The sequence below is a fragment of the Ziziphus jujuba genome, chromosome 5, assembly GCF_031755915.1.
Source record: "Ziziphus jujuba cultivar Dongzao chromosome 5, ASM3175591v1".
Lineage (NCBI taxonomy): Eukaryota > Viridiplantae > Streptophyta > Magnoliopsida > Rosales > Rhamnaceae > Ziziphus > Ziziphus jujuba.
In genome coordinates, this window is record NC_083383.1 from 31,447,971 (window position 1) to 31,462,876 (window position 14,906).

A 14,906-nucleotide genomic window follows, 5' to 3' on the forward strand; every position below is an offset into this window, starting at 1 on the left:
AATACACCCTAAACAATATACAATTTGATATTTTGTACCTTAATCATTTTTTTTTGGGGGCATTATGCATGTTGAACTTCATTTTTTTTGCGCTGTTCCATCCCTTCCTTTTTTCAGTTAATTTCTTAACAGAGTTATCACATTTCACATAAGTGACACATAAGGCAACAACTGAGGATGCAAAGTATAATTTTCTATAATGCAAAATGCAAAAATTTTCAAATTAAAATTTAATTAAAATACTAAAAATTATTAAATAATATTATCTTTTTAATAAGTTAGTAAGAACTAAAAAATTTACGAACGTAATTTTTTAAAAATTAAAAATAAAAATCTTTAAATATGATAGATACCCTAATAAATAAATAATAAAGACCAAAAAAAATTTGAACATGCATTAAAAAATAATTTTTTGGAAAAATAAAATTTTTATAAAAAGATACATATCAGAAAATCTTAAAATTATCTTCTTCTTTTTTAAAATAATAAATGTTAATATATGTAGTACATGTAATCAATAAAAAAAACGTATTTTCTTTTTTTTAAGATTTTATATAGACCTTGTTGCTTTTTTTTTTATTTATGGGTCTTTATTTTTTTTTATTGTTATTTAGAATCTTTACAATATATCAAAATCGTTATTTAGATTTATAAAAATAAAATAAAGCATCAAAAATATCATTTTTTTATGGGCAAGTAAAATTTTATAAAATGCATATAAAAAAATCTTATAAATATTTTTTTTAAATAATATATAAATATAAAAAACATGTAATAAATAGAAGAATATACTTTATATATTTCTTTTAGATTTTATAAATGCTTCATTACTTTTTTTAAAAATTAATAGCTCTTTATTTATTTTTTTCCCATGAATCCCCATAATATATACACATTATTATTTCATGTTTTGAAAAATTAATTTGCATTCTTTTAAAACTTCACTAATTCTTTAAAAGAATAACAATTCTTTTTAATACAAAAAAAGTTTATTGATTTTTCATTAACATTTTTATTTAAAAATTTTTGCACTTTACATTCTAAATTATAAAGAGCTGTTGGCAACCTTTTTTTATCCCATGTGTAACTTATGTGACAATTCTGTTAAAATGTTAAGAAAACAAAAGAACAGATGCAACGATCAAATACAGTGAAGTTTAAGATGCATAATACTAAAAAAAATAGTTTAGAATACAAAGTACTAAACTGTGTATATTTTAAGATGCATTGGTGCCAATATTGCTTCACCTGTAGTTATATATAAACACATACACAAAACTTTATGTGAAGATAAAAAAAAAAAAAAAAAAAAAATGTGCAGACTTTAATCTCCAACAAAATTAGTTAATTTCCTTGGCAAGTAATCCCTTGAAGTACAAGCACAACTCTAAATTCTAGAGGCAAAAGCCTCTGAAAAATGAAAATTCATTAGTTCTTTCTTTCCTACAAAAGCTTAATATATATGGCAGCAATAGTTAAAATGCTATCTTGCCAACACAACGCCGACCTCACCCTATGCCAATTAAATAAAATTATTGAGAAGAATAAAGTGGAGAAGAAAAAGAAACAACTAGAAAGAAGAAACAAATATTATATATAGATAGACTTTAATGAAGATGCGAAGTATCTCTCTTATCTCCATGTTAGAGGATTTTTGGGATGCAATCTGACACCATTTGATATATAGTATGGTGCATTATGTAAATACATTATGCATGTTTTAAAAATCTTTTTTTTTAAAAATATGTTTTATATATTTAAATTAGGGTTTTAAATTGTTTAATTTATATTATATAAATTACTAAATTTGTTAAATTTAATATTATTATGTCATGTTATTTGGTTTTACTTTATTTTATTTTCTTACCCCAAATTTTTTTGTAATTAAATTTTAAATAATGTTTTGCTCTATTTCAATCTTACTTAAATTTTTAATTTTATTTTAGCTTAAATTTATATTTATTTTTATAATTATATTTAACTTTATTTTTATTTTCATTTGTATTTTGTACATCACTATTTTAATTTTTAGCCTTTTTGACAAATGATTTTAAAAAAGGAAACCTTGAAAATTAAGTGAATTAGTAAAGATTTCGAGAGAAAATGTTATTTCCAAGTACTTTCTTAAATTTATAAATCTTAAAATCCTACTTTCCTATTTAATCATTTATTTCTTTAGTTATTTAATCAATTATTTATTTATTCACTTAATTGTTTACTTATTTATTTGCATAATCTAATCTATTTTTTTTAATTATTTCTTTTGCTTATATAGTAATCTTATTAGTAATTAGTTGAGTATCACTAATTGAGATAATTAGCATTTCATTATTATTATTATTATTATTTATTTTTAAATTCGATCCTTAGGTCTAAGTGACTAAGTGGATTTTGATCCTCTGGATGCAAGCTCCTTGTTGTTTCCTTCCATTGCTATATCCGAATTAGAATATTCTACCTTCTCATCTTTGTATTATTATTATTATTATTATACTTTATTATTACTTTTGCAATCATGATACCTTTGTTCTTAACTTAGTATGCTTTGGTACTAAATTTTGGGTGTGGAATATTTGTAATTATTACTTTTGTTGTTTTATTAATTATTAATTTTGTACTCGTTCCTTTATTTTTAGAGTACTGGAATTTTATGAAAAATTTATATAGTAAGATGGGAAGAATAAAACGGTTATATTGCTTAAATGCATTTTTTTACAAAAATTTCTAGGTAAGTCTAACCCTTAGGAAGATACTATTGAATTTCCAATAAAAACTACCAATAGGGTTTCTCCTAGACAAGGTTAGCTTAGAGTTCCTATAGGGGTTCTGAGAGGGTTTTGATATTTAAGATGTATAATTGGATGACATCAATAATTCATAATTTTTTGTTTGTGACTACTTGTGCCATTATAATATCTGTGGTGATATTTAGAAGAAAAAAAATTTAGTTATTAATTTTTTAGAAGATTTAAACCAAAATTTATAAACAGATACATTCATATAAACCTCTAGTTTAACAGCAAAATACCCAAAAAAATAAAAAATAATTTTTTTGTAAAAACCTTTAAAATACAATTATTCAAAAAAAAAGAAATCAAATAATACAATTATACGAGTCTTTGGTATAATCTCATGTTGGATGGTATTATGCTTTCAAATGAGGGATTTTAAATCTTTGACTTTAAGTTGTAGAAGTTTTATCAGCAGCTGAACAAATAAAAAATTTTAAAAAAATTAAATGCATTTTAAGCAATTTCCATGCATGACATGATCATCCAAACTAAAATAGTATTGTTAAAATTCTGTTGGGATTCAAAATCAAAATATACAACAAATCTTTTATATATATATATATATATATATATCTGCAATAAATGCTAAATTCCAAGTGTTAATGATTCGATATTATATTAGTAATTTTTTTAGCTGACTATTTTATAAATTTTTAATGATAAATAAAGACACAAAATTAAATTGGAAAATTATTGAAGGGTAAAATAATGTCACAAAAAAAGAAAAAAAAGATTTGTGAAACAATAAAGCAATGCTAGAGGTACCAAATGATATGATATGTATAAGTGTTATATGTCAGTATTTTATTGATCTTACATATTTATATAATAATCTAATTATATATAAGTAAACTTTTGAAGGTATAAATGAAAATAAAAACATAAACTAATTAAATAGTTAGATAAGACACTTGTAGATTTATTTAATATTATTCTTTAAATTTTATATTTTACTTTAAATCAATAGTACTTTATATGAGAAATTTATTTTAAAGTGGGATGAGGAATTCATTCTTGGTCTCCTATACATATATATATATATATATATATATATGTATGTATATATGTATATGTATGAATATAAACAAAAATATATTAATTTAAAAGTTTTCTGTGTTCAGCTTTCTAAGTCGCTATCCTTCTTCCAATTAAATTGAAAAAAAAAAAAAATATATATATATATATATATATGTATATTACTTAAAAACCAATGGAATTTCCAGTTTCTCCTTCCGATCCTCGTCAAATTGTTATAGGTTACCTTGCTTGCAAATGTAGTTAGAGAGAAAGGGAGGGCCTATATTCCTTAGGTATGTGGCAGTAATCTGATTGTAGTGTTTGTTTAAATTTGGGTGTAGGGTTATAAATTCAGGCTACCTCGCCCAATCTAAACCCAAACTTTCAGGCTCAGAGTTTGCACTAGGCTTTCTTTGGGTTGGAGAGAGAATTTGAGTTGGGTCAAACCAGGCCAATATTCCAATTTAAATTTCCCATCTGATCCTATGGATACTGAGCTGGGCTTAGGCTTAGGTACCAGGACTTCGAATTTAAAGTTTAAATTCAAATTAAAAATCTAAAAATTTAATTTTTTTTTCTTATAGTTTTAAATTTGATTCAATTTTTTTTTGTTTAAAATATCTTTATAATAATAAAATAATATAATAGCTTAATAAATGGACAATGTTATAATTATCAAATTTATTAAGTAAATTTTTTATATCAAATGATATACCTATTTTATTAATTGTCTATAAATTGATAAATATCTTAAATTCAAGGAAAGTAAATGCATAGAATCATTCAAAGTCATTGAATACTAAATATTTAGTTGATAAATTTGATGAATTTCGAATTACAGTAAAAAATTATCTTATCTTATAACAAAAATTAAATAAATATATAATAAATATTTATAATATATTACAAATAAAAAAATATAAAATTATTCGGGCTAACTATTCGGGCTAGGTTTTAGGTTGCGGTTTTTATTTACTTGACGAGTAGCCCACCCCAAATAAAAAACTGATCAGTCTCAGGCTCGTGCCATATTAGGCTTTAGCAGAATTTAGGCCATGGATTTTTGGGGGTAAATGTAACATCCCCTCTCAAAGTACATCGAAAATTTCTAAAATTTGATCAAGGTTGACTGGGTTGACCGTCGTTGACAGAGAATGGTCAAATATTGACTTTTTACTCCTTATGGCATTTTACATTGACCGAGGTACTGTTAAAAAGTACACGTTTTCACGAGTCCATAGACTAGTAGCACGTTAAAAACGGAGCTACAGATTGAAAATTATGAGCAAAACAAGTTGAGATCCAAACTGTCCAAGGGGTGCCAAAGTTGACTTTTTGTTCATGCAAAGTTGAGCTTTGACTCATGCATGGTTGTGAAGTACTCGTCGATACGAGTTCATAGACTAGCGGTACGTCCAATTTGAACATGTGGTTTGAAAGTTATGGACATACAAAATTTTTCGAATACCGTAATATTTTAATATATTTTGACTTGAATGAACTGTGTGTGTGCCACGTGTCATATTTTCAGCCAATCCCATGAATGAACAGTGTCACCCACGGGTGGCTTTTATTTTGGCCAAAACACGTGAGCAGGGGGGAAGAGAGAGAAAGAGAGGAGGGGAGAGAGAGAGAGAGAGAGAGAGGGAGAGAAGCCATCACAACCAGAACCCTTGACAAGACCTGATCCCAGGGAAACACTACCGAACCTTCCAACAGAAAATCCGGCAGCATCTTCGCTAAGGGTAGAACTTGCCATAATTTCCCTGCACAAAAAACACTTCTAGAAATATCCCCTTATTCTTTCCACCGTACTACAATATATTTCCACAGATTTACAGCACTCCAAAATAATAACAGGGAATCAATATATGATTCAATAAATATGTGTCCAATCAGTATACAGGGCATTATACAAATAATTATGAAATCAATACAATGACAGATGAAGCAATACAAGATAGAGAGGAAAAAGGGAGGAAATGCTTCCTGGACTTTCGGCAATGAACTGAGACGTCGCATTCGCCCCCGGACAATCAACATCGACTAACTTGGACCAAAGGGAACAGAATTTAAAAATATGAGATGCTAATCATCTCAGTGAGTAACCCAATCTACTATACAATAATACTAATAATAAAAAGGTAAATAACTTAGTTAATTGATTAATAAGAAATAAGTAAATAAATAATAGGTAGTTAAAAATAATATTTTCCCTCAAAATCCTCATGATTCACTTAGTTAGAAAAGTTTCATTTTTAAAACGTTTTACAAAACCCGCTATTTGTATGTCCCGAAAACCAAGGAAAACAATTAATCAATAGTTTTCTAATAAAATACGATAATTCAAGAATTCAAATTTATAATAAAATAAATTGAAATAAAAATAACTTATAACAATTACTAAATAATTAATGCATGTCATAACAATTAATACCGAAATATTAATAAAACTCACATTAAAACAATTCATGAAATAATTAAATAATTAAAATAAATCAATTTATTGAATAATTAAGTAAAGAAAAAATTAAATCTAATTAAAACCTCCATTTGAAATAATTAATAAAAAACAACATTAAATATATTCTTAATTTAAATACAATTTCAAAATATTTATTTTGAAAATCATTTCCGAAAACCACTTGATGGACCCACAATATACCAGTGGCGCCAACAGTATCCAGCGTCCCGAGCACCGCCAGACAGGAGGTTAAAGAGAGAAACCGGCATACGGTAGCATAGCGTCCCACCGCGCCGTTGCAAACAGGCATCCTCGCCATGGAGGGGTGGCCTACCCTCATTTGATGGCAACCACAGGACAACCTCATAATCACTTGTGCGCTACTCACACCTACCTGCGCACTCATCACATTCACATGCGTGCTAATCATATTCATGTATAAAGAACACCAGTACGTGTATGGTGCATCTAAAAATCATAAAATCAATATATTTATTTTCAAATTTTGAAAATCTCATAAATACCACCGGATTTATTCCATCCAATTAAACCCGTAAATTTTCCACAATTCCTTTATAAATCATCGTCATAAATTCATCGCATAAATTCCATCAATTTCAAATCCATCAGCTCTCAATTCCATCAATTTAAATATCCAAATTTTCCAATGGCATAAATATTTTTGAAACATAATAAATTAAATCAATATTTCTTTCTCAAATATTCAAAAACCAATTTGAATAAAATATGTCATTCAAACCTCATAAAATCACAATAATCAAAATTCTCATAAATATACATTTCAAACACATAATAAATCCATCAATGAAATTATCAATAATTTAAAATAAATATTCCTTCAATTCCTCTAAATTCAAAATATAATTAAATCACATAAACATTCAGATTTTCGTAAATTCATATAAATGCACTTTTATTAATCAAAATAAAATCATAATTAAATTTCACAATAAATCAAATAATATTAAATTTACAATTCCTTTAAATATCACATTTTATAAAATCTAGATTTTCATAATTTTTCAAAAATCATATATTCCAATCAATTCAAATGTTGGCATCAAAATTTAATTCACAATTTATCAAATAATCAACATTGAATGAAAACATTCAAATATTAGAATAGCCCAAAATATAATTAATTAAAACCCAAAAATAATTTTGAAGGTGGATCACTCACCTCGAGTACGCAATTAACCCAAGATCCTCCATGGGATCAATTCCACGATGCACACGTGCTCCTAGAATAACAATATTACACAACTCAAATAAATTAATATTTTATTCGGATAAATAATACCCGGTACCCGGGGACCCGGGGGGTTTAACACAAACGTTAACCAAAATTTATGAGTAATATACCAAATTGAAGCTTGTGAAATGAGGATTACGAATCTGGTCCTACTTCCCGGAGATAGGACCCGAGGTGGCCGGAATCTCGCCAGAAAGCTCACGGATTAGGCCTTCGATTCTCACAATCCGTTAAGAATTGAGGAAAATGGACACCGGATTTGGGTTCAGAGGATCGGAATTAGTGGGGAAGGATGGGCAATGCAACTGGAAACTCGCCGGAAAGTTGATTTCCAGATGAGCCACCGTGGTCACCGAAACCCGTCACCACCGACGGCGCGTCCGGTGGCCACTGGCCCTGATTTTTGGCTAGCAGGCCGGTTTTCAGGCGTGCACTGTTCTGGTGGCTGGAAATGGGTGAACAGCAGTTGGCCGGTTGGGTTTCTCTCTCTAGCTCTCTCTCTCTCTCTCTCTCTCCTCCTTCTCCTTCTCTCTCCTCCCTCCCCTTCTCAGCCAGTCAAAACCCCCATGGGTGCCACTGTGCACTCACGGGTGGGTCTATTTTTTTGACACGTGGCACCACTGTTCACACACATACAGATCCATGAATAGTAAATGCTGTCTCGGAAAAACTTCACAGTTCCGTAACTTTCAAACCACATGTCCAAATCGGACGTGCCACTAGTCTATAAACTCATATCGATGAGTAATTCATAGCCATGCATGAGTCAAAACTCAACTTTGCATGAACAAAAAGTCAACTCCGGCACCCCTTGGACAGTTTGAACCTTAACTTGTTTTGCTCATAACTTTCAAACCGTAGCTCCGTTTTCAACGTGCTACTAGTCTATGAACTCGTGACAATGTGTACTTTTTAACGGTATCTCAGTCAATGTGAAATTCCATCAGGAGTAAAAAGTCAACATTTGACCCCTTTTCAATCAACGACGGTCAAACCCGGTCAACCTTGATCAAATTTTAGAAATTTCCGATGTACTTCGGGACGGGGTGTTACACTCACTACCCTAGCTTGAAGCCCACCTGAAAACCATCCGGCCAGCCAAAAATCACGGCCAAATCGCCGGTGATGCGCCCACATTGGGGCATTTTCTGGCGAGTGGTCGATTTCCTTCTCTTGCCGATATCTCCCAAACCAGACCTCCATTTGCCTCACCACTGATCCTGTTGAGTTACCCATTACCAGGTCTACCACTTCACCAAGTTTCACGGCCAGTGGCCACCGGACGCGCCGCTGGCGGTGGCGGATTCCGGTGACCATGGCGGCTCACCGAAAAACCCAATTCCGAGTTTTCGATCACCCCACCTATCCTTCCCTACTGATTCGACCTCCTTAAACCCAAATCCGAGGTCACTTTCCTCCAATTCGGGATGGATTGAGAGAATCGAGGACTTGAATTTCGAGAGATTTTCGATGCGATCCCGGCCACCACTGGTCCGATCTCCGGGAGGTAAGCCTTAATCCACGATCCTCATTCCATAAGCTTCATTTTGGTATATTAATCATAAATTTTGGTTAACGTTTATGTTAAACCCCCGGGTACGGGATATTATTGATCTGAATGAAATATTAATTTATTTGAGTTATGTAATATTGTTGTTCTAGAAGCACGTACGTCGTAGAATTGATCCCACGGAGGATCTTGGGTTAATTGCATGCTCGAGGTGAGTGACTCACCTTCAAATTAATTTCAGGAATAAAACTTGTGAATATTTTGTATTAATTGAATATTTGAAATTGATATTCTATGTGATAAATATTTAGTCAATTTATATTTGGAAATTTGATACTCAATTGAGTGAATCAAAATATTTATATATTAAGAAATATTTTGATCTAAAGAATTTTATGAAATTAAAATTGAAATTATTAATTATTAAATAATTTGTTGGAATATTTCATAATTGAATATTTCAAAAATATGTTTATGTGTTCGATATTATGAGAATTTCTATCTAAAATTGTATTGCCAATTTATAATGTTTTTAATATATGTGTTGTTGCGAAAAATGTATTTGGGATTTTAAAGAAATTATGGTTTAAGGTTTTTAATTAATTATTATTGAGTTTGATGTTGATTTTGTAATGCATAACAAATGCGTTTACATTATTTTAAGAATATATGAATTTCATGTAGTTTTAATAATATTTTTTTTATGATTTGATTTTAAAGATTTTAAGAAAAATATTGGGTTAAGTTATGGTGCCTTCAAAATATATATTTATACACTTAAAATATTATTTGATTGGTTTTCTGATTTGGGAAAAATTATATATATATATATATATGATTGATGGATTTATACTGGTGATATTAAAGAAAAATATGGGATTGTGAATTTGAAAAGTAGTATGATTCACACGGTGAATTTTGAAAAAATTTGTTATTTTAAAAATAATGTAGTTATTTATTTTAGACGCATACATATAGTACTAGTATTCTGTACTGTGTATGTGAATGAGCGCGCAAGTTATAATGTCTCCTATGAGTTGCCATTGGACTGAGGGTAGGTAAGTTTGATATTGGCCATAAGCTGCCCCTCTCCATGGCCGGGTTGACGGTTTAAGCAGCGGCGCTATCGGGATGCCGAAGCGACCATATGCAAGTTTCTCTTTTTAACCTCTCGCTAGATAGTGCTCGGGACGCTGGGTATCATAGGGCATCACTGGTATATAGTGTGGTGCGTCAAGTTATTTTCTCGATACGAATTTCAAATCAAGATACTTTAAAATCTTATTTAAAATTAAACATATTTAATTTTGTTTTATTGCTTATTTCAAACTAATAATTTCTAAAATGTATTTATTCATGTTTTTATCAATTATTTTAAATTGGTGTTTTAGAATTTTATTTTACCATGTTGATATTATTTATTTAAATTTTGAGATTTTAACATTGATTTTATTATATTCTTTTATCTATTTTAAATTGAGGTTTAAAATCTATTAAAATGTTTCCTTAATTATTTCATTGATTTAAACAATAAATTTTATAATTTATATACTGAGTTTGTTTTTGTTTTATGCCAAATTTCTTTAATACAAGTTTATTTATGATTTTATTTATTTTATCTAGTGATGTTTATTCTAAATTTAATTATTGGTTTTTTTAAAATATTTTCAATGTATATATTGAGTTCTAAATTAATATTTGTATTTATGTGCATTCTAAATTATTGTATTCCGTTTAATTTGATATTTCCTTGATTATTTTTTAATGTAAAATTTATTGTGATTTTGCTTATTTTATTTATGACATTTTGTGTACACTTTAATAATTGTTATTAAAATTATTCTTGTTTCTTATTATATATTCTAGATCTTTAATTTAATGTATTTTATTTATAATTTATTTAATTAATTATTCTTTGATTTTTGGGGTACAATTATTGGGTTATGTGAAAATGTTTTAAAATTGAAACTTTTCCAACTGAATAAACTGTAAGGGTTTTTGAGAGAAAATATTATTTCAAATATTTATTATAATTATTTATTTAATTGTTTGGTATTGATTAATTAAGTTCTTTTATTGTTATATTATTAATATTATAATTGTGTAATAGATTATGTCACTTACTGAGATGATTAGCATATTATGTTTTTAAATTCCTTTCCCCTAGGCTTAAGTTGGGAGACGTTGATCGTCCGGGGTGAGCTCGACGTCTCAATTCATTGCCAAAAGTCCAAGAAGCATTTCCTCCCTTTTTCCTACGTCTCAATTCATTGCCGAAAGTCCAAGAAGCATTTCCTCCCTTTTTCCTCTCTATCTTGTATTGCTTCATCTGTCATTGTATTAATTTCATAATTATTTGTGTAATGCTCTATATACTGATTGGACACATATTTATTAAATCATATATTGATTCCTTGTTGTTATTTTGGAATGCTGTAAATCTGTAGAAATATATTGTAGTAAGGTGGAAGGAATAAGGGGATGTATCTAGAAGTGTTTTCCATGCAGGATAATTTTGTGGTAAGTCCAACCCTTAGGGGAGGTTCTATCAAATTTTCTTTGGAGGGTCCGGTAGAGTTTTCCTGGGATCAGGGCTTGTCTAGGGTTCCGGTGAGAAATTTTGGATGAGTCCTGACAGCAAATTTGATCAATTTTTGGGTTTTTTTGGCCTTTTTAATATCCCTATTGGATGTCACCACTAATAATTCATCTTTACATTCCTAACTTGTCTTTACAATCTATTTGAAAAACAATAAACTTAGTAGAAATCTATTTTTTTTTTTAAATAATTTTTTTTTTGGATATTTATTGTAAAGCGAAAAATTATGGCACAAGAAATTAAATTCCTATCTATGAAAAAAATATATATGGAAAAGTTGTTATTTTGAGAATCTCATAGAAAATAGTTTTCGAATTTTTTTAAAATACACATTTGTCCTTAATTTATTATATTATATTAAATTTAATTATTTATAAGTCCAAACTTTTTTATTACTTAGTAAACATAACAAGAGAAAATAATTCTTAGTAAACTAATTCTTAGAAAACTAAATCTTCAGAATCAATTTTCCTCCTAACTTTAACACTTCTTAAATAGCGTGTTAGTGTCTTTAAAATCTGTCATTCAACCATGTCAATATTGCCTCCAAAACTCATCAGGTAGCCTCTAACTTGGAGGCAGTTCTTAGGAGAATTGAATAAAAATGGAAAATATTGTACACATTATAATGTATAGATTATAATTTGTAAAACAAAAATGGGAAAAAAAAATGGTTTGAATGATGAATAATAGATTGGGTCTTGCTTGGGAAAATGTACTAAAAACAATAATTTCTCTGTTTTCTATGCTTAAAGTTTTATAGGATACTGTCTCCCACGATTAAATAATGTAATGTTTGAAGATTGAGAACACAATTTCAAATCTAACTGAAGAGTATATCTTATCTATATATATGATTTTGATGAATTAAATTGTACTTAAAAACCAAGTGTCCAAAAATCTTATTCGATTTTGAAATTATAGAAGAAGAAAATACCTTTCCATGGAGTTGTATCTCTCCATAAGTGGTTTATTTTTCTAGAACAAAGAAATATGCCGTTTTGGTAGGTTTTAAAAATTATTGTTGCCTTCCAACCATTAAAATATAAGTAAATAAATAAATAATATTTATTTAATAAATTTCAAAATTTTGAATATTTAAAAATCAAATACTTATTTATTTTATGTAACACTAACATTAAAATCTTAAAAAAATTAAAAAATAAAAAAGCAAATAAGAAAAATATATTTATTTTTTCTTCAATAGACCAAACCTAACATAGAAGGCGAAAGCTAAAAATGACTATTAAATATATATGATTTATGTGATATATATATATATATATATAGGCTTTCCAAGGGGAGCCCATGGAGTATTTTCTCATCGTAATAGCCCATAGACCCAACATGCATTTCTATCTAAACCACTTAACAATCTTGTATCCATTCCAAGTGGAATCGTTTAAAACTTTCAACAATACCCCACGTTACTTATTAACATGTCAATGCTTTGGCTTTCCATATGAAAATAAATAAAAGATATATATATATATATATATATATATATATGATTAAACTTGTCAATATTGTTAAGCGTTTGAAAGTGAGTAAATTTGTTTTGTCAAAAAGGAGAGAACTCATTGCCATCGTCACTGTTGCTCCATTCGAGCAACATGGAAAAGATTACAAAGGTAGCGTGCTTGAATGGATGGAGTGGGGTTGGATGTGGACGGCTATGATGAGGAGCATATCAATGGAAGATATGGAGTTTTATGTTTCAAATTTCGTAAGTGTTGATGAGGGAAGGAAGCAGTTGGTGAAACGTACAAGTAGTACGAGAGCCATGTGTGATGAGGAATTGAAAATAGTGTTTTCATGGAATGGAACAATAACACTTGAGGTTCAGGCCTTCATGGAATGTCAAGTCGATGGACACTGGACAATCTTATGGACAAAAGTTCTATCTGATATTTTGTTATACCTTCTTATTCATTTTATGTCTTTGCCTTTTCATTTAAAAGATTAGATAATATGGATCTGGAAGTATGCACCCACACACACACTTAAGACAAAATGTGTGGTAAGTACTCTTTAATTTTGGTTTAATTGCATGAATCTTGAGGGACGTTGTGTCAATTTAATACCATATATTTCCAATTATATTGTCCTTATACGTCTCGAATATGACATTATATATTATTTATGTTATTTAAAAAATAATTGATTTTTAAGTTTGAATTATATGTGGATGAATCAAATGAAGAAATATATTACAAAAAAAAAAAAAAAAAAAAAGGGAAACTGAAGGATAGAAGGAAAGAATCAACTGGACAAATTACTTATCATAACTATTAATAATAATAGGAGTTATTACCAATACTCCTCATGGAAAAAACTAACTGGCAAAAGTCCTGGACACAGAGAAAACACTGCAAAAATAATCATACAAAAAATCATGCAAAATATTACCATAAAAAGAAAGGAGCTTCTCCAGCTTCCATCAACAAAACATATGCTGGGTGGTTGAAAGTCAATTTTCCATGTTTCATTTGGTGAAATGACTATCTTAGATATCTTACACACGGCGGTCATATCACCAGTGCTTTTCGTCCACGTGCCCTCTTTCATTCTTACCCGAGTCATCAACTGAAACTCGAGAAAAGAAATCCAGCTTCTTCTATCGTACATGACCAAATGATCAAAAGCAACACCATCCATTTGAGCTTTAATAATAATGGTTCCATTGTCTTGCTCGATTGGTGCAACCGTTGTATTGGAGATTAGTTTTATATCATCGTATATTTCATGTATATTTTTGCCATGGAATATCTTATGTATTTTTTGGCAATGGAAAGCTAGAACATTGATGTGGTCATAAGCAATGCTGTAATTGTGGTTTTGGTTTTCTACCAGAAAAGCCATCTCCAAATTGGCAGTAGTTACCTGCTGATGATTTGTACCTGTGGAAGGTATATCGATGACAGTGATGGAGATAGACTCCACCGAGATGGAAGGCAATTGGGGAATCCATGCAATCGTTATCACACACCCAATCCAAACCAAGACAGTCACACTATTCGCTAAATCACAAAACTCTTTTTCATCGCTATTAAAAAAAAAAAGCTTTAAAAAAAAGAATATCATAATAATTGAGAATAATAAATAATTAATTTCAAATTAATTTTGTCCCCATACATGTATACAAGAAACTCACAAAACAAAATTAACTAATAAGCAATAAACTATTAGCAAAATAGGATTGTAGAACACTTTTTCGTTGATGATATATGAAAGTGTGTGTCTCATATTTA